This window comes from Zootoca vivipara, chromosome 8, assembly GCF_963506605.1.
Source record: "Zootoca vivipara chromosome 8, rZooViv1.1, whole genome shotgun sequence".
Classification (NCBI taxonomy): domain Eukaryota; kingdom Metazoa; phylum Chordata; class Lepidosauria; order Squamata; family Lacertidae; genus Zootoca; species Zootoca vivipara.
The window spans coordinates 60,608,402-60,628,744 of record NC_083283.1 but is presented as its reverse complement, the minus strand read 5'-3'; the positions used below and the strand labels follow the sequence as shown (position 1 = coordinate 60,628,744).

The 20,343-nt window shown below is 41.0% G+C and overlaps 1 protein-coding gene across 17 annotated transcripts in view; it reads left to right on the top strand.

Moving 5' to 3' along the window:
* Positions 1 to 20,343, top strand: part of ATXN1 (ataxin 1) — a 202,444-nt gene that overhangs the window by 59,652 nt on the left and 122,449 nt on the right. For all 17 annotated transcript variants that reach the window (XM_035124742.2, XM_035124729.2, XM_060277957.1 and 14 more), the window contains one exon: positions 13,788 to 13,892. The gene's annotated coding sequence lies outside the window, so the exon portion shown is untranslated. The remainder of the gene's footprint in view (positions 1 to 13,787; positions 13,893 to 20,343) is intronic.

Here is a 20,343-nt window from a genome sequence, read left to right as displayed (position 1 = left end):
GGAGTTATTTTTCTCCAGACTGTACTAGGAAAGACTTCAGTTCAGTATAACGACGTGAAAGTAAATTGAGAATACTTCTGCTAACAATGCAACTTATTCTCAATAAAGTACCACAAAAATAGAAGCAAGTGTTCCAGAAATTGAGGTTCCGAGAAACTACACATCTCATTTTATGTTGAATTGTGAAGAGGTGTTCACAGACAATGATTCGTTTTAAAAAAATGCCCACAATGACTCCAGTGTTTGTATGTTGCTCCAACAATAAAATCAACACATTCTCAGCAGGGCTTCCTTGCTTACCAGCTTCTCAAGACTTAAGGATATGCTGCTGTCCACATCCTCTCCTCTCCCCCTGCCCCAATCCCACCTGCCTCAGATTTTAATAATATCTGTATACAATACATCAAGGAACTAGCCATTTCAGTAAATTTAGTCTTCGACATTGGAACTAACATATTCATTAAGGTTACGATATTTTGATGTTCTGATTAGGGAAACAAGGGCAGAATGTGGTTATTTCCTGTGTAAATGGGAAAGAGATGAGCCAAACTAGCCCTTAACTTGTCTTAGGGACATTGGCTTTCTAGAGTTGAGCAACTTTGCAGAGGCCTTCGTAAGGTCAGATACTGAAGCCCAAGGTATCTGTTTCTAGTATGTAGTGTGACCTTCATGTCTATTCCCTTTATCCAGAATAGGACAATCATCAGTCATAATAATAATAATAATAATAATAATAATAATAATAATAATAATATTTTATTTATACCCCGCCCTCCCCAGTCAAGACTGGGCTCAGGGCGGCTGACACCAATAAAATTACAATAAAATGTAAAAGAAAGAAAAACAATTACTTGAAATATGAATTAAGATACAGTTTAAAATTTAAAAATTTAAAATGCAGCGTCGTTTTAAAGTAGTCCATAAATCGAAACCATAAGGGGGGGGGAAACATAGGGGTTAGACTGAGTCCAACCCAAAGCCCAGGCAGAACAGCTCCGTCTTGCAGGCCCTGTGGAAAGATGTCAAATCCCGCAGGGCCCTGGTCTCCTGCGACAGAGCATTCCACCAAGTCGGGGCTAGTACTGAAAAGGCCCTGGCCCTAGTTGAGACCAACCTAACCATCTTATGGCTCGGGATCTCCAAAGTGTTATTATTTGTAGACCTAAAGGTCCTCCGCTGGGCATACCAGGAGAGGCGGCCCCATAGGTATGGGGGTTTTACTGTTCCCATCATCTCTTGCCTGTGGTGTAGAAATCCAGTGACAATTCATTTGTTGGTCTGCAGGAAGTATTTTCATTAAAATTATATTTAATCGTGCTGCTGCTTCCTTAAAGAAGTCTTGAAGAGGTTCTATACTAATGCAGCATGATGCACTCCTCTGAGAAGATAATCTTGCTTTTGTCTTTTGATGCCTGTAAATAAGATGGATGGATTGGGCAGAGTAGCTAACACAGTCAGTGCTTAAGGTTCTTGCCAGACATTTTTCACAAAGCAGTGCTGTTTCCTTTACTAAATGTCATGTGTCTTATGTAAGCATTCTTCAGGAAGCAACATTAGCACAGGGGGTAAAAGTAAAAAATGTTCAGGGCTGTAGAAGAGGTTTTTTTTAAAAAAAAAAATATATATAATTGTTTTATAACACAGTGAAAATGTTTGAGCCCAAGCTGTGGTAGATGAGAAGAGTATCCATCCATCCAGCTTTCCTTTCCTTAGATCTTCTGCCACCTTCTAAGGTAATGATTTTCATTCAGAGCCAACTGTTCTGTTGACATCCAAACCCGGGGAAGTGGGGCATAGGTTGTCTATGCGAAAGGCATTGCCAGTGGGTTTGGAAGGAGAGGCCGTCATGTAAAGAGAAGATGTCCAAGAATGTTGTTCTGATGTGATTAATGGAAGAGGACGGCAATGAACAGTGATTGTTTTTCATATGATGAAAGTCCAGATGAATTCTATTTAAAAAATAAATCACCATCCCTCCATCCTTATTTATGCAAACCTAAAAAAAACACCTGTAGCTTGATCTCTTCTAGGAAAACGTATGTTTCCAAGCCTCTTTTATGCTTCTTAGGTTTGTCCCTGGGAGTAAACGGTGACACCACCCATAGTATAAGACCTGAATGAAATGTATCCTAATCGTCACCATATATTTTGCAGTGGTAGCCCTGTTCCTAAACATCAATGTTCTTTCTTTTTTTACCCAAAAGTCCCCTTGCTACAATGCTACATGATAATTCAGCATCAAGGTAAGGGGGCTTTTGGGTAAGAGAAGTGGCTGCCACAGTAGCCACCTGCCCATTTTATGAGGGAAGAGATACTAGCTCTTAACATGGGGAAATTGCTGTGACTAAATGTTATGAAATGCATGTTTCACCATATAAACCATTACCCATACTTCCAAAACTAACCAAACTAACCAAAAATCAAGAGATGGTAGAATGGATTCCCCCCCCCCCCCCGAATTTCTGACAGATCAGCATGTCAACTGCCACTAATAGCTTTGTGTTAATTTTTATACTAGGTGAATTGACTTTTTTTTTGTACCAGGAGTAAGACAGGGTGTATCCCCAGAAGTGGTTAAGCAGATAATATCGCAGCCACTCATCTATGTGAGTTGGTTGACATTATTGTTGTTGTTTAGTGGTTTAGTCGTGTCCGACTCTTCGTGACCCCATGGACCATAGCACGCCAGGCACTCCTGTCTTCCACTGCCTCCCGCAGTTTGGTCAAACTCATGTTTGTAGCTTCAAGAACACTGTCCAGCCATCTTGTCCTCTGTCGTCCCCTTCTCCTTGCGCCCTCCATCTTTCCCAACATCAGGGGTCTTATTTAGGGAGTCTTCTCTTCTCATGAGGTGGCCAAAGTATTGGAGCCTCAGCTTCAGGATCTGTCCTGACATTATAGATGACATTTACTGCAACATTGGTTTCTCTGGATCAGGAACTGCTGTTTTTAGAGAAGCCATCAGGAAACATGTACAATTCAGGCCATTATATTTTATAAACATAAATTGTCAATCTAAGACAAAAATGCAACGTGTGTAACTATTTGAAAATGAAAACCAGGTTCTCATTTGATAGATCAGCTTTTTCTCCACTATTATTGAGAAGTTTAATTCTGTCTCAATCATATTCTATTTCCTACAATTGTCCTTGACCAATGCAAGTTTTGTTTTACTGTATTGATACAAAAAACATCAATAATGCTGCTTATACAGTATCAAGGCTTACTGTTGTTTTCAGAATTAGATTGGTTCATTCCTGAATTGTTTGTGAAGTAGTGAGAACAATTGAAGCACACTATAGAAATTCTCTTTCTCCTTCCTTTCCTCTAGAGACCAACTTGTAAGTGTTTCAGCTATGTGGCATTAAAACGCTGTAATTAACTCTTGGAATGGCAACCCAGACTTTTTTTTTAAAGAAAAAACCATAATTGTATGAACAAGCCTGGACCTTTGGTAGGTTTTCAGCACAGAGGACCTTGCCACCATAGTCTGTAATATGTAAATACTCTAATGAAGCTAATACATTGATCTGTTCATGTGTATGTGCACACATGACTTTAACATTCTGTGGACAGATCCGTCCTGTGCAAAAGCAGATCTATGCTAAACATTTGTACAGAAGTAGTAAGATGTTGGAGATTTGCGTAGATAGGATGAAAAGGGTTATATTGGATGTGTGTGTGTGTGTGTGTGTCACACACACACACACACACACACACACACACACACACACCGTATTTACCCAAATCTAATGCTCACATTTTTTTGGCCAATTTACGTTGCGAAAATTAAGGTGCCCATTAGATTCGATGGCACATTTACATTACATACTTTTTTGGTTTCAAGGTTCTGAAAATTGAGGTGCGCATTAGATTTGATGGCAACATTAGACTCGAGTAAATATGGTATGTACCGGTACATGTATATGTATTGGGTTGTCCTTGTTTTTATTTTGATTATATATTTTGTGTTTTTATATTGTGATTTTATCCTGCAGGCATAGGGCAGTATACAAATTTAATAAATAACACTTCAAAAAGCTTTTCTTATATTTGATTGTCCTGTTTCTGGCAACTAGAAATAACTTTCTTTCTCTTAATCCCCATCCAGAGCTTCTTGAGTTTCCTTCAGAACAGTGGTTCCCAACAGGTGGTCTGCGGACCCCCAGGGGTCCGCGAGCTATGCCAGAGGGGTCCGCAAGATGCTATTAGAATAAAAAATATATTAAATATATTTCGTATGATAACAGATTTTTTGTTTTGGCCGCTTCCTGCATGAGCAGAGTCTAGCGCAAAACTAGAATTAGATAGAGGCAGTAGTTCTGCTGTATGCCGTTAGGTGGCACTTTACAAACACTACTGTTTTGCAAAGAGGCAGCGCACACATTCTACTAACGCTCACCTCCCCAAGATGCTTTGCGTGTGTCGGCTTCATTTGTGCGCTACTGCGCAGGTACCCTGTCTTCTCCATTCCCCTCCCTCCTCCCTGGAACCTAATATTTCAGAAATAATGGACTCAAAGGACAGATTTAACTCATCTCATTAAGAACTGAAAATTAAAACTAACTGTATACTGATGGAGTACTCTGCTGTAACTGTAAAAAACGTATACAGTAAATATAAAATATAAAAAGACTCTTAATTTGGCTCTCACTTTTTAATTTTAGGATTAGGAATTAATGGGGGTCCTTGTCACAATAGTGGCTCGATGAGGGGTCCTCGAGAAAATTTTGTTGGGAACCCCTGCTTCAGAATATTGTGTGTGCTTGTGTATGTAAACTAGTTTCTTGCAGCTCTTCTATACCACCAGTGTCTGTTTTCTTCTTCTTCTGTGTACTTTACTCTTGGGAATAAGTCCAGTATCTGACTTTATTGTTGCTAGTAAGTTTCCCTAGCAGCAGCCCTGTGAAGTATGCACCTCTCTTCAGTTAAAGAGCTGTCTTCATTGCTAGTGAAACAGACTCTTATACGTTTTCTCTCTGTTGTGGTTTGACAACTAAAAGCATTGCTGTAGAACCTGGTTTGCATACTTACTCATCTTCTCTTAGTCCTTTGAAATTGGTATGCTTGATGCTCACAGCTTCGCTCAAGACGGTGTTATGTGTTTTGTTTTAACTGGTTATAATTTACCTTCTGATTTTTCAGTATACAAGGTGATTGAGTGCTCTCTCTCTCTCTCTGACACACTCACTCACTCACTCACTTTGCTACAGTTCATGGCTTCCATGCATTGTGCAAAAGTTGCTAAGTTAGTTAGCTTTTTGAAATCTTAAAACATTTTTCTTAATAGTCGAAGCATTTATTACTAAACTGTGAGTAGTATGTTGCACATGATGCTTCCTGATGTCAGAAATGAAAGGATTCATCTCGTTAAATTGTAAAGCTTGAATGGAGAAATGGGACAAAAAGCAATGGTGCCCCCCCCCCCCAGCTAGCCATATTCTCTATACAGACAGGGCGCCAGTCAGTTGTGTGTGTATGCGCAGTTCCAAAAGCCCTAGCAGTAATGTGGGGAGGACAGGTTGTGTTACATCTCTCACAGGAAACTCAATGCATCACTTTACTGGTTTCCCAATGATGATCGGCTGTTAAATCCCAGATAATGTGGCCATCTTGGGAGTTCATGCCCCAGCATTCCTGCACATGCTCTGTATCACCCATGATAGATATCTGAAAGAATTATTTATCTTCTTCTGTAATGGAGCAGCTGGCTCCTAACTTGGTTTGGTGCTGTAGAGTAGGGGTAGCTAACATGGTGCTTTCCACATGTTGTTGGACTACAACTCCCATCAGCCCCAGCGGGCAGAGCCAGTAGTCAGGGATGATGGTGCTTGCAGTCCAGTAATGCTGGGCTTCAGTTGTGTGGACTGGTCCTTGAATTTCCTCTAGGATAGTGGACCTTATTCCCTAGTATGCTTTGTGTATGTGTGATATATGTATATTGGCACTTGGTTTATAGGAACTACTTTCTAGTAGTCTTCAAAACCTTGGTGATAAGCTCTTGGGCAAAGTGCTTACTTGACACAAGTTATACAAGTCAGAAACTTTGAGAAACTGAGGCTGTATACCCTGTGTGCATCTTGATTTGCATCAGCTTCTGAAACTTAACAGAGTACATCTTTGTCTTGCTTATAAAGTGAACTCTGTGCACACATCAGAAAAAGTGTGTGAGCTGTACTAATAAGCAATAATATTAAGTGTTTGATTTTTCTTTCTTGGAACTTGTGTGTGTTGATTTGATTTATGTGTATAAATGCTAGCTTACTCGAGTACTGTACCTTTCTGTTGTGTGGCTATTAGTTTATCACGAATTATATGTTAGTCATAAATGTAAGTATTGCATATGCATTCCAAGTGCTTCCTCAGAAGTAAATCCTATTGAGTAGTTCCTAGAATGTGTGCTAAGAATTGCAGTTGTAGTTTTTTATTATTGATTTTTGGTCCGTTGGGTTGGCCTACAGTTATCTTGCAGACTTCTGTCATCCTTGATTAAATGTCTCCAGGTCTTTTATATCTAACATAGCAGTTGGGTTCCTCCAAGTGTTGCATAGTTTTCTATCAGGTGCTGGTTGTATAATTTTTTTAAACAGCAACATATGCAGCATCACACATTGGGTATGGAAATGCATGATTTGTGTTTTTAAAGTGGCAGTTCTCTCTTACGTTATTATTAACCTACTTTAAGCATGGGTATAGCAGAAACCGTACTTTTAATTATATGCAATAATTCAGCAATGAACTTTACTGTTCATTACTGTCTCTCTGTAGTGTATTCCACTTCATAATAAGTCTGAAATTTCAACCAGGGTGTTTGGTATCATCACAGAGTGAAGATGGAATTACAACTTTAATTTAGGTAATTTAATTCAAGTGCCTTCTTGCTGCTCGAAATCCTGGAAGTGATGATGACAATTGTGGGTATGTTGCAATGCTTTCATTTTGGAACCCTTCATCTTCCCATTCTTTGAAGTTGAGCTGTTCAATTAAATATCTAGGTAAAAATGCCTTTTGTTGCAGCCTTGTATAGATCTCTTTCACACGATCAAATTTTGGTTTATTAAGCCAGGATGTGCAAAAGTTTTATGTACCCACACACAGCCACCTCTTTCTTGTGTGAGTGGGCTGGGAAGCCACAGTTAACCATAGTCTCATGTTACAAACTGGGAATTAAGGTTCACAGCTTCCCAACAAAGCAGGAGTCATAAGCCAACTTTAAACCATGGCTTCATGTCTTGGCTTGTTTGGAAGCTATTGCCCATAGTTTTCTGGTTACATCCAGTGAGAAGTAACGGTTAACTGTGACTCCCTAACTTGGTTCATCACTTGCATGAAGTGGAGGCTGATTGTGTTTCCAGCAGTTAATGTACCATAAATAATAATTTTGTATTGGTATATCTGTCACTGCTGTTCTAAAAGTGTTTTTTGGTTGCTATTATTGTTTCAGAAACCTTGTCTATATGTAGCCACAAACCCTGAGAAGATTGTGGGATTTCCCCCACCTCCCTGAGTTTCTGATAGTCATCTGGCCTTGTGCTCATTTGATGAAGAGAACTTTGGCCACATGAACTCTGCCATCACTTGTGATGGGGGAAAACCCTGTATCCCAATTTAAGTGTTGGTGGTCACGCAAAAGGTGCTGGTTGCTGTAGTTTGAAAAACAGTCCTGAAGTAGCTTGGAGCATTCTGCTAACTTTAGATTAAATATACCATTGCAGAAGCTTTTGTCACAATACATATCTTAAAATTGTGACTTAACTGGGGTTTGAGTAATGTAAATAAGATTTTTGCTGCTTTTCTTCTGGTGGACAAATTGAAGACTTAGGTGTTTCTAATATTTTTGCTACTATTTGTTTTTTAAGAAAAGGAATGGTGGTGTCATATTAACAAGAAGATATTAACAAGAAGAGATTGGGAACACCTTCAGAAAATTATTTTACAGGTTGTAGCATTGGGACGTGAAAATCTGTAAACTTTGCAGAAGGGGGAGCAGCTTCAGGAATGGTTTGCCTTTATACGGTATATTTGATTGTGCTAACCTGGTATTGCTAACAGATTTCCAAAGGATTTTACAGGGAGGGGACACCTAAATAGAAATATACAGGGGTCCATTCATTGTGTCTCCAATGTTCAAGAAGAATCACAGAGGCAAACCTCCACCCTACGGTACTTCCCCACTTCCAAGATGAAGGTGGCAGAGTTTGATGCTTTAAGCACTGAACTATGGCAAGGTTTGCAATTCATCTTGTCTTATTACTTTCCAGACCAATACATAATTCAGTGGAAGTTTAGCGATTAAACAGCTTCATAAACCACCTTTCAGGGCCATGCCCTCACAAAGCAGCGTACACTGATACGGAGATGATTTATACCATCTGATGGGCACACTTTATCATGTAACAGCATCTAGATTTTGTAGGCCTATTAAAGCCTTATGAATTCCATAACATGTATGCCTAACATGACTGACATACAAAAATCTTCTGCCCAACATTTTAAAAGTTTTGATGCATTTGCTTTGACTTTTAGCAACTGGAATGCATACCTTCCTTTTTAAAAAAACAACGTACAAATTCAATATGCCCTGCAACACAGCTCAAGTTTGGAAGTCATGTTCTTGCCCTCTCACAAAGACATATCTGTGGCCACATACATAATAATGTATGTTTCTCAGTAATAAAACTATGGTGTTCTGCCTATGTTTAAAGGCATCCTTTCCCTTAAATTGCTTATGATATCTGGTTTGGGGAATGGGACCACTGTTAAAGAGCATGAACTAAAAGTCAGCAGCTGCCACTGAAGAAAGGGAGCAGTTGGTGGGTAAGAAATCCACTGATCTTCTTTTCTTTCTTTTTAAATAATTACTTATGGATAAGCCCCTTCCTGCTACTTGGCTATGTTTGCCGCAGGTATATTCTGTGAACATTTGAAGTTATGTAATTGCAGTTTACTGTCACATTAAAAAATGACTAATGACATAATTTGTGTTTTCAAAATACATAAACAGCTCAGCATGAGAGGGTGATATTTTCAGGAGACAAGGGGTGAAGTGCTAGGGTGGAAGGTAGAGATGGCTGATATTTCTCTTTAATAAGCTGTGGCTTACACATCCCTTTGAATAATGTATATTGTTTGCTTATGTTCTTCCATATACATGAGCTGTTTCACACCAAGATCTAGCCGTAATTGGGAGCTACGGTAGTCTTGTATAACAAGATGTTCCATGTATTTTAAATAGCTGCCGTTGTTGAAAGAAATGACTGTTGGACCTTAAGCTAGCCTTGGGGGTATATAGCCAATTCTGACAGAACAGCTTCTTCTTCAGGACTGCTAGCAAACTTTCTGCTGTCTTCCCAGGGCAGTAACCCAGGAGGCAGTTCTGGAACTTCCCTCTTTTCTCGTACCCCTCTCCAAATCTATAAAAAGTGGGGAGATCTGAGGAACAAACAAAAACCATTCTGCTAACAGAACTACTGCGTTGGATACCGCCCATGGGAACTAGATATCCATGTTGATTTCAAGTTTGGTGTGCTTCCCAGGTGTGTTTCAGTGGGTTGACTGAGTTCACTTCTTCGTCATTCCTTCTTCCTTAAAGCTGGAATTCTTCCTCCCATGAATTTTTGTTTCCAATTGTTTCACAGAGAGCATTCCTGTATCATAGGGCATGCAACTAAGAAATTACTACAAAATGAGAACTTTTCCTCTAATACTCCTAGCCATACAAACAGGTGTGTATCAATTGTACTGGAAAAGGAAGAGATGAACCTCCCCTCCCCAAGCACTGTTTTACCAAAGAGGATTCCTCAGGAAAAAACTGATGGATAGCAGCATGCTCTGTGTATCTAGGGAATGTGTAGTTTGACCCCTTTTGGACATTGAATCCCAGTTCTGATGGTGGTTTTCTTGTGTGCTTTTGTATGTTTTTCTTTAAATTGTGAACTGTGCCCAACTTTGCCTCCTTGATACATCATGTAGTATTACTTAGAATGTGAAAACAACAACAGCAAAGTCTTGTAGCACCCACAGGATTTTGTTGTTTTCTGCAACAGATTAACCCAGCTACCCATTTGCAGCCTGGCATGGTGGCAGGGGAGTAGTCAACATCTTAGACTCCAGCGTGGCTGGGAAACACTTTCACAGGAAGACAGAAATGGAGCAAGACTTCAGGGAGCGAATTGGCGTCATTCTAGGCTCCCTGGGGTGTGTGGGCTGGAAGTGGACCAGACCAAAGTCTGTGCTGTCTGGCCTGCTCCTGGGACATAAAAGGTGGTCCTTGCCTGCTTGCTCCACTTCTGTTTCAATTGACCTTTCAAACTACCCACCCTTTGTTGTTTACTTTACCTCTTGCTTCCATCAGGGGAGGGTTTGTGATCCAATGACATTGCTATGGACAACTGTTGGTCCCTGTTTTTTAGGGTTGGGGAGGAATTTTGCCCACAGGCAGATTGGCTTGAGTCCTGTGCATTTTTGCTTACCTCATAGTAATTGTCACAACTTACGATGGTAGGAGAGGTATTGAGCCAGGTCCTTAGGGGAAAGGGACAAGGAAGGGGCACCCTGCCCCATCTCCCCTTAAGAGATTCTGGAGGACAGCACTTTCCATCCAGAAGCCCAGCTTAGAAGCTGACAGGCCATGGTGCCCCTACCAGTGGCTGAATAGGGTTCACCAGAAACAGTTCTAGAAAGTCAGTATTACTTTTGGGTTTTGTATATCGTAGGTTGCAATTGTATACACACGTATCTGGCAGAGTAAGCCAGCAGTCTCACCTGTTGTGGGATAGTAAGGTGCTTAATTTGAATTGTGTTGTTGTTGTTGTTGTTGTTGTTGTTGTTGTTGTTGTTGTTGTTGTAAATAAATTGTGGAAGGGGAGTAGGCATTATTTCTGGGATTAGTGGATAAGTGAAAAGTCACTGATACAATTTCAAGGAGGACTTTTAAAAAGAACTTCAATGATTACAGAGGCACTGCAATTTTATTTCCATTATTTGTATACTGCAACTGTTTTAAAGATGGTGCATAGCCTAGGGAACCCCCTAGTGACTTTCTCTGCCAGGTGACACATTTTTGTTCCATCAGTTGAGTCACAGGATTGCAGGGCTCACTGTCATGAATATTGTAGTACAGTACTAAATTAAATAATGGTGTGGAAGTGGGAATGCAAATGAAAAGAGGAAAATACAATAATATACACAAGGTCAGTAGTGGACACTGTGAAGCACAGTCATTTAGGAACTCCTTACCTAAGGTTGCAGCTCCTATTTTATCCTCGATATCTGGTTTTGCCTCTGCAGGAAGTTTTTGGTTTTGTTTTTTTAAGTGGGGGAGCATTCATCAATGCAGTCCCCACCTCAGTTTTATTTCATCATATTCCCTTTTTGTAGAACGAGACACATTGAAAGTTACAGAAGAAGTTGCTAATCGTCTGTTATGTGTAATTTGTTGACTGTGGAATATTTATCATTTATATAATTTGACAAGTTTGTATAAATCAACATGACCTTTAACTGCATCAGTTGTTTTAGAATTGGTGTAAAGAAATTCAGGGAGCTTGGATGATTTGGTGAGAGAGACTGCTGACCCAATACTGAGTTGCAGGGAGAGGAAATATTGACCAATCCAAATTAGGTAATCAAAATTATGCTTCCTGCTGATAAGCTACTTTTCATAGTATGCAAACATCACACTCGAGGTAGTAAAACTGTGAGGCAGCTATAGTATATCTTATTTAGGAGCTGTAAAATGATCCCATGACAGTAGTAATTCATTCAGTTTCCCACAGAACAGTTTTGTTATGAGGGTTTGGAAAGTATGTAGAGAAAATGCAGGCATGACTCCGCAAATGTTTTTGACAGTTTTATTAAGCATTAGACCAGGCTTCCTTAAACTCGGCCCTCCAGATGTTTTTGGCCTACAACTCCCATGATCCCTAGCTAGCAGGACGAGTGGTCAGGGATGATGGGAATTGTAGTTTCAAAACATATGGAGGGCTGGGTTTGAGGAAGCCTGCATTAGACTGAAGCTTTTCCTTTAACTTGAGTGGTTGAATATGTGGATTAATATAACTCAGCTGTAAGAAAGCCATGTGATCTGCCAATATTTATTAAGGCAATGAACAGCAGCTAGCATTTTGATGTGTGTTTATCCATATAGGCATAAGATGGTATCCAGTTAAGTCATAGATTTTGACAGATCCAAGTGGAGTATGATTTAGTTGGGTGCCACCCATGTGCTTTCAGAATAAGGTGAAAAGAAGCAAGAATTCAGTCAAAGATGCAGGTAGATAAAAAGGAATAAATTGTGGTGGGCAGGGGAGCAGGCGGACAGAGCAAAATGCAGAGATGAAGAATAATGGAGAGGGAAGGGTGGAAGGAAGAGAGATGTAAATATTCAACATTTATTATTGAAGTTAACCCTCGTGCTTTTGTGTGTGTGGGGGGGATCTCCCATATCATATAGCAGTGAACTGGTGCTTATTTATGGCTTTATTCATTTTAAATAGCCTGCTTTCCTAATTACAAAAAACCTAACTTGAATGCCACATTCTGCTTTTGTAGGAGCCAAAATATTGCCAGTTACTGGCCAGAACTGACTAGTTTCAGCATGGTGGTGGCCTCATTTGCCTTCCAAGGTTGCAGTGCTATATATAATCAGTTTTGGTGATGTGATGACTGCAGCCAAGGGCAAAGCTTCCTGCATTGCATTGCCCTTACTCTGAATAGAATAGATGAACACTTCCACACACTCTTTTGATATTATCCCCAAAAGCTTGCAAAAGGGGAAGTGATTTTACTGCGATCAAAGAGCACCCCCAACTTTTGTCTCATCCTTGTTGTATCCCACATGCCATCAGATAGAGACCTGTGATACACATATCACAACACTTAATGCTTTATTTGATAAGGCAATGAGTGTTTACTTGGTTTGGGGTGGGGAGATAATATTTTCCAAGCAACAATCTGCTGTGTTTTGAGCTCTGGGGAAAGGACATTTCCTTACAGTGGTTGTGCTCCCTTGATGGAAACTTTCTGGAACTCCTGCAACAGCTAAGAAGTGTGTGCAGAACACACACAAAAAGTTGTCTAGGTAAGCCCCGGTGCAACTACAAAAAGAGTACAGTGTGTGAGTTCACCCTCCGCTGAAGGGATAGAAGAAAGATTAAAATACTTTTAAGAACACTGTTTACTTCTTTGGCAGTGTAAAGAAACAGTGATAGGTGACAGTATAGTGTTAAATGATCAACACAGGAAGAGTCTTTGAAGAAGATCGCCCTTTCTCACTGCTTTGATTGCAGAAAACTGATCATGTAAAGAAGAGTAGACTCTAGGTTGATGCTTGCTAAGCTGATCTTTGATGTGGCCATGAAGGAGGTGTTGAATGCAGCAGAGGCGTGAGGAGGGTGAAGATAACCTTTAGATTGGGGAACGAAGTAATTCATTTGATTTACCTACTTACTGCACCATCCATGTTGCTTATCAGAGTGATTATTTTTCCAGATTTCCCTGAGGTTACTCCTGTTTTTTATGTGTTCATAGTCTGTTTAATCAGCAGTTGATCATCAAAGAATGTTAACAAACAGGCCGAGTTCGAAGAAAAAATCCGTTTAGGCTGCGGAGATAACAAAAGGGCACAATCCACAAAAACGACCACTTCTTCTCCCCACTTCTGGTTCTAAAACTAGCTTACTTAAAGTTATCAGAAACACATTGCGGATAGTGCAGGGATTTCCCTGCCCAACCACTTGAAGTGACATTTCTTCTCTGAACATTTCTTGTTTTGTTTTTAATTCTAGCATCCTTGAGCACAATGAACAAGTTTTAATGCACAGACTTCAGGGGAAAGTGCTGCAGCAACTGGCCAAAGGAGGTTGCACCTAGGAATACTCCTGCCGTTTGAAGTAAGTAATGGGAGCAGTTTTGTTACAAGGAAAATTTCAATTGCTTCATATATTAATTTGTGTTTGTGTGTCTCAAAGGCTGTGCTGATGTTTTGCAATGCATGGAGAAGGATCAATTAGAGGGTTGGATATGATCATGGCAAGTCTATGTGTGTTGAACTTTGGCCTTTCCCAATCATGTAGGATGAGGATGTGAGGAAGAGGGACAGCTTTTAACAGCAAAAGATGTGCATGGACAGGTGGTCCTCACCATACTCCCATGACTACAGCTTACTTTCCTATGGCCTGTCCCTTCAGGTGCCCTTTCTCCCTTTCTCTCAGCCAAGTTCCAATGCAGGAAATGAGCTCAGCTTAGGCACTGGGGAGAGGGGGTTGCAAGGAGGAAAGTGATAGCAGCTCCCTGCTTGCATGTTCCTCTTTTGCTATGAAAATCAGACGGCACTGAACTGTTGCCTTCGTGTCCTGTTTGAGTCTGATTGTCAAATAGCAGAATGGGCTAGGAAAGAAGTACAGTGCTTGTGCACAGATTTATGAGAGTTTTATTTAGGTCATGTCCACTTGGAGCTTCTTTCAAGGCTGGGATATGTCCATCTCTGCAAGCCAGAACGTATCAGTGATAATTCATACAGCAGGGCGGAGGTAGGGTGTATAGCTTGCATGGCAGGGATATGCAAATTCAGAACCAGTTCCAGGCTTGAAGGAGATTCAGGCAAGAGTTATACCAATTGGCTCAAGGCCAAAAGCCCTGCATTTTCCCATAAAAAAAGGGAGCATGTAGAGATTTTTTTGAGAAGCATTGTCTTTCACTTTGTGTCAGATTTACTCAATGGAAATCAAGCAAGGGAGTTTGACATTGCAACTTGACTTAATCAGCTTCGGGCACCACCCCTGCTTCTTCCTTGCTTCCTAACCACACTGAGGATAGTGGAATAAGTGAATTATGGATCAAGAAAATAGGCTTGTGTAAAACCCAACATGGCACTTGCTTCCCACACTTCCAGTTTAGCAAACTGAGAAATTGCCTTGTAGCTCTTCCCTAAAAATACATTTTGTTCCTTGGTTGCTTTGCAAAGAGCCAGCTGTTATATTAAACATGCTTTTCTGCAGCGAAGCCTATTAGCCAAGCCTCAACACATGGAACTCAAAACAATTGCACATTCTTCCTCTATCTACCCTTGTCTACATTTTTCTCCCCTTCCTTTGTTTCCCTATGTCATAGTTGCAAGAGCTCTGCCCTCTTACGCACTGCAAAGAGCAATGCTGTGCTATACATTTAATTATGTAATTTACTACTATTACCTATCAGCACGTAAGATACAAGTCTCAAATACAGAACATAAAACTAAATTATTTAAAAGATATAGGCACCTCAATAAAAACCCCATTAAAAATCACAGTAGGTGTATATTTATATCAGAACCAACAGCAGTGTCACAAAATGAGGGAGCAAGCTTTTTGAGTGCCTCAGAATCCTCCTTCAGGCTGGATGTTCAACGGGCCTGGGGCTGGTTGAAGCCAGCTATTTAAGTAAATAGGTATTTGGGGCCTTTGCAAACAGAGGTCTTGAATTCTATGCAGAAGTAACATACAAGAATTGTTGCGGTGGAGTTGATTCTTGGTTTAGGGCTGCTTCTAGATTTGAAGGAAGGTTTGTCAAAGTGCTAACTGCTGGCCCAAACTGGCAGGCAACAGTAGTGCTCCTAACAGTGCTGGGCAGCTAGGTCAAACTACCATGTAAATTTCCCATAATGCATCTAATCAGTGTTATGTTAACAGCATTGTGGAAGTTTTTATTTTTTTATGGAGAGCTAGACCCAGCTTACTTGCTGCTGCTCAGAGTTCCAGACTGTGGACAGGGCTTTAAAGGGTGGACCAAGGTTGTGGGACCATGGTAGCTCCCCAAAGACAGCAACTACTGACCCTGGCCCTACTATTGGTGGTAGCTGACTACACAATCTCTAATGGTTTGGAGAACGATGCATCTGTAGAGTACTAGGATTTCAAGAAAGGTTGGTGGCTTATAATGGCATATTCTTCTGCAATTGTGTGGCTATTGGAATTGTTTTATCAAAATATCAACACCCTTGCAGAATTTTGAGTTGTCTTTGTCAGTTCTGTATTCATATTTTGACTGTGCTCTATACTATTCTCCTCATGACAAAAGGTTTTAAATGACATGGTTAGACCAAAATAAAGTCCTCTTTCTGCGCCACGGCTGTGAATGACACTGGAATGTTTGAAATAGTAGCATAATTAGCAGCTACGTGACTCAGACTATGTTGTGCTATTTTTGGTTTTGTAATTAAAAAACAGAAAAAGACAACTCAATATGAATTGTAGTGAAATGTTTCACCTCTTTCACCCTTCCCACTATCTATCCTTTTATTTTTACTGCATTAGAAAACTGGGGACCTCTTCATCTTTCTTTGTTATGTGGCCTGAGAGGAAACAATTGTTGAAAGATAATGAAGAGAGAAACAAAAACCTTGCAGGCTTTTTCCTTGTTAGAAACACAGTGCCTTGTTATTTTCACACGTGGCACAATAAAAGAAATCACTGCAAGCTATCTGGTTCTGATCGCTGCATTTGTTGCTTTTCTTTAATTTGGCAGAGTGGAGTAGCCATAGAATGAAAACAAGCATTTGATTTCCGCACAGCATAGAACTGTTTCTGGGGAATTCCAGCACCAACTTCACTGTTCTTGGGGCATTCCGATGAAGCATCTGTCTTGCGAAAATTATTTGCCTTGAAAGAGGTGTGGAGTGGCTCAGTAGTCCTAAATATCAATAGTCTTGGAGAGAAAATTGGGGGCGGGGGGCGAAAACCAGAGCTATTTTTCGTTGTCAGCATTCATTTTCCTGGAGAGTCTCCACTGTTGTAATCTCTGATCCCCTAGCTCCTGTGTTAGATGCATTTTTTTTAAAAAAGGCCACATTTCAGAGCCGTGTGGTCTGTGACTACCCATAGCTCACCTTTTAACACCTGTACCTAAATGTCATGCTTCAAGAGAGAGGCTGAAATACCACATGAGACCTGTTTCTACCATGCCTTCATAGTCCTGTGCTAGCATTTTTAACTTGCGGAAGTTTTGCTGTGTTTATTCCAAAGAGTCAGTGAAATACATTTTGTTGGGCTGATGTATTGCTAATAGGTTTTTGAGTTGTACAGAATGTTTCTTAATGGCTCATTGAGAGAGTTTGTGTAGCTCAGAATTGTTTGGCATATCAGTTGACCAGCAATAATTTTATAGTATATTTCCATAGTCATATATTCCATGAAGTCAAGGTGGCAACACACCTTTTAAATGTGCCATGATGTCATCTGATATCAAAGGCAAAGTGAGGGGATCCCAAGCCTTGCTCCTCAGGTCTGCAGAAATCTAGATGTATTTGTGTTAAATTGAAAATGGTGTGTTAATGGTTGGCTTATTATCTCTTTTATGTTTGCTTTTATATTTGTATGATCCTTTGAGCAATCCTTTGTGGAGGGGAAAATCGATGGGGGCAATGTTAACATTATGATAATAAACATATTTGCACCCTTCATTTAGGATCAGGCACACCACCTACATTTACAGAATTACTTTTGTGTTTTATAGTTGCTATGTTTGATATTTTTTAATTTCATTTTAAAATAGTTTAACTATTTCGGCTATCACTGGGGTCCCAAATAAAAACCAAAACGAGCAATTCAGTGTCTTGATTTATTGTGACATATATTTATATTTTTGTAATGCTGGTAGCTACCATTGTTTCATAACAGTAAACTGGCTTGATCCAGTGCATAGGTGTATCCCTTCTTCTACCACCACACATGGCACACATATGTGTCAGGCGTAGGGGCTATATGTATGTATTGCCCTAGTCAGGTATTGATCAGATCATGCACCTGAGACTTGTAATTAGCACAACCTGTCAAAGTCCTGACTGTTTTAATGTCATAAATATTTGATCACAATTTTAATATTAAAAAACCCAACAACAGATTGGTTAAAGAGCATATATTAACTGATCTTTAGCTGGAATGTTGTTTGGACAATACAGTAGTACCTCGGGTTACGAACGCGATCCGTTCCGGGTCGCAGTTCGTAACCCGAAAAGGTCGCAAACCGAGCGCTGCTTCTGCGCATGCGCAAAGCGCAGGTTTTTGCGCTTTGCGCGCTTTGCGCATGTGCAAAGTGCTCGCGCGCGGCGAAAACACTTCCGGGTTTGCGGAGTTCGTAACCCGAACTGTTCGCAACCCGAGCGGTTCGTAAACTGAGGTACGACTGTATACCGTACTAACAACCAAACATAGGCGGTACTTTGGAAACAAACTGTTTCACAAAGGAACTTGCCTGGCTAGTTCAACTATGGAATCCTCCATTGGATTTTAACCCAGACTAACGCTGTGGGTTAAACCACAGAGCCTAGGGCTTGCCGATCAGAAGGTCGGCGGTTCGAATCCCCGCGACGGGGTGAGCTCCCGTTGCTCGGTCCCAGCTCCTGCCAACCTAGCAGTTCAAAAGTACGTCAAAGTGCAAGTAGATAAATAGGTACCACTACAGCGGGAAGGTAAACGGCGTTTCCGTGTGCTGCCAGAAGCGGCTTTGTCATGCTGGCCACATGACCTGGAAGCTGTACGCCGGCTCCCTCGGCCAATAACGCAAGATGAGTGCTGCAACACCAGAGTCGGTCACGACTAAACCTAATGGGCAGGGGTCCCTTTACCTTTACCTTTAACCCCACCACCCCAAACTCACAACAGTATTTTTGTTTGTCATTTTATCTAATATAATGCATTTTTCCTTATTTTAGTTAATGTATGCAAAGTCACCTCTAATGTATGCATTTTTGCACATGTCTTGGGGTTGGAGACATCCAACATAAAATTTGGTGTCAATTAAAATAAAACCAAATTGAATACCTCCCTTGCCCCTAGTTAAGAGTGTCTCCAGTGTAAGCAGTATGTGTTCTAGGTCAGTGTTTCTCAACCTTTTTTGGGCCACGGCACACTTTTCTATGAAAAAAAATCCCGCGGCACACCAACTCTGTGCTGCCCTATATTTAGTTTAGTTTGGAGGGGAGACGTACCGGTAAAGCATGCCGCTGAAGAACTGCTGCGCGGTAGCCAGGCGGACCCACCAGGCGCAGAGCCTGCGGAGCGAGCGGGGACAGACCCCAGGCGGGCAGACACGGGCGCGCAGCTGCCGCCGCCTCCCTCCCAGCCGCCCCAGGCAGCCGCCGCCGCTCTGGCCCGGCGAAGGGAAGCCCTGCGCAGCCTTCCCCGCCTGCCTCCTCCTCCCCAGGAGGGCGATTTGCATTGTCACGTCGTGACCCGGCCAGCTTCCTTTCCGGCGGGTCAGCGACGTGACAGTGCAAATCGCCCTTCTCGTCGCGGCACACCAGCCAGTGTTTCGCGGCACAGTAGTGTGCCGCGGAACACCAGTTGAGAAACGCTGTTCTAGGTGGCAGGGAAATGTGCTTTCAGATGTATCCAACATTCTCAGTGGTGCTTGATACGCCTTGGTGAAGCTGTTTGTCTTTGCTTATTGTCTTATGCACTACCATAAGAATGTCCATCATCCACCAGTATGTCTTCTTACATTTTACAAGTGCAGAAAGATTCAACCAGATGTTCTCTCACATCACCATTGATATGTAATACTATGAGTTACACGCATTACACACGTGTGGTGACATTGTCACGTGATGGTGGTGTGTTTCCTGCAGCTGCAGATTCTCTTCCTAGCCGCTGAAGGTGGTAGATAATTGCTCTTGAAGTGTTTACATAATCAGCAAGAAATAATTAAAAAGCTAGCACACATGCTCTTATTTTACCACATTTGATTCTGAGGTTCTGCTAAGGCAACCAGAGTTGCGTTTGTTGTGTGCGCATGCATGTATGTTTCTCGGAATCAGCTGTAACTCTTGAATTTTTTCTTCGTATTCAGCCTACATGTAAGTGTAGATAACTTAGAAGTTGAAGTAATGTTTGTCTCCTGTGCCTACAACTGCAGAAGGTGAAGTGTTTTGACATACATTCTCCCCAAAACTCTGGAGGGTTTCCAAACATTTCTTTCATCTGTATGTGTCTTTTTAGCAAAGAAACACGAGCAAAGACAATTCAGATTTCTTCTTCCTTCGTTGTTAAGGCTGTTAATTGCCAGGGAACTTTGGCTAAATATTTGCAGTAGAATGGATCTAGTGTCTTGGAGCTGGTTCATCTTGTCACCAACCAAATGTAAGCTTTGTGCTCTGTATAATTATTGACTTATCTGAACTGTCAGTGCAAATGTATGCCCATCATGTTCTGTCCATGTTGTAAACTGATTTCACACCTCTCCATCCAAAGACAGTGGTGTGTTTTTCCAGTCCACACATAAATATCCCTGTTGCAGGAAAATATGTGCACACAGGGCTGGTTCAGACATAACATTAAACCATACAGTATTTTGGTGCTGTGTTAATGA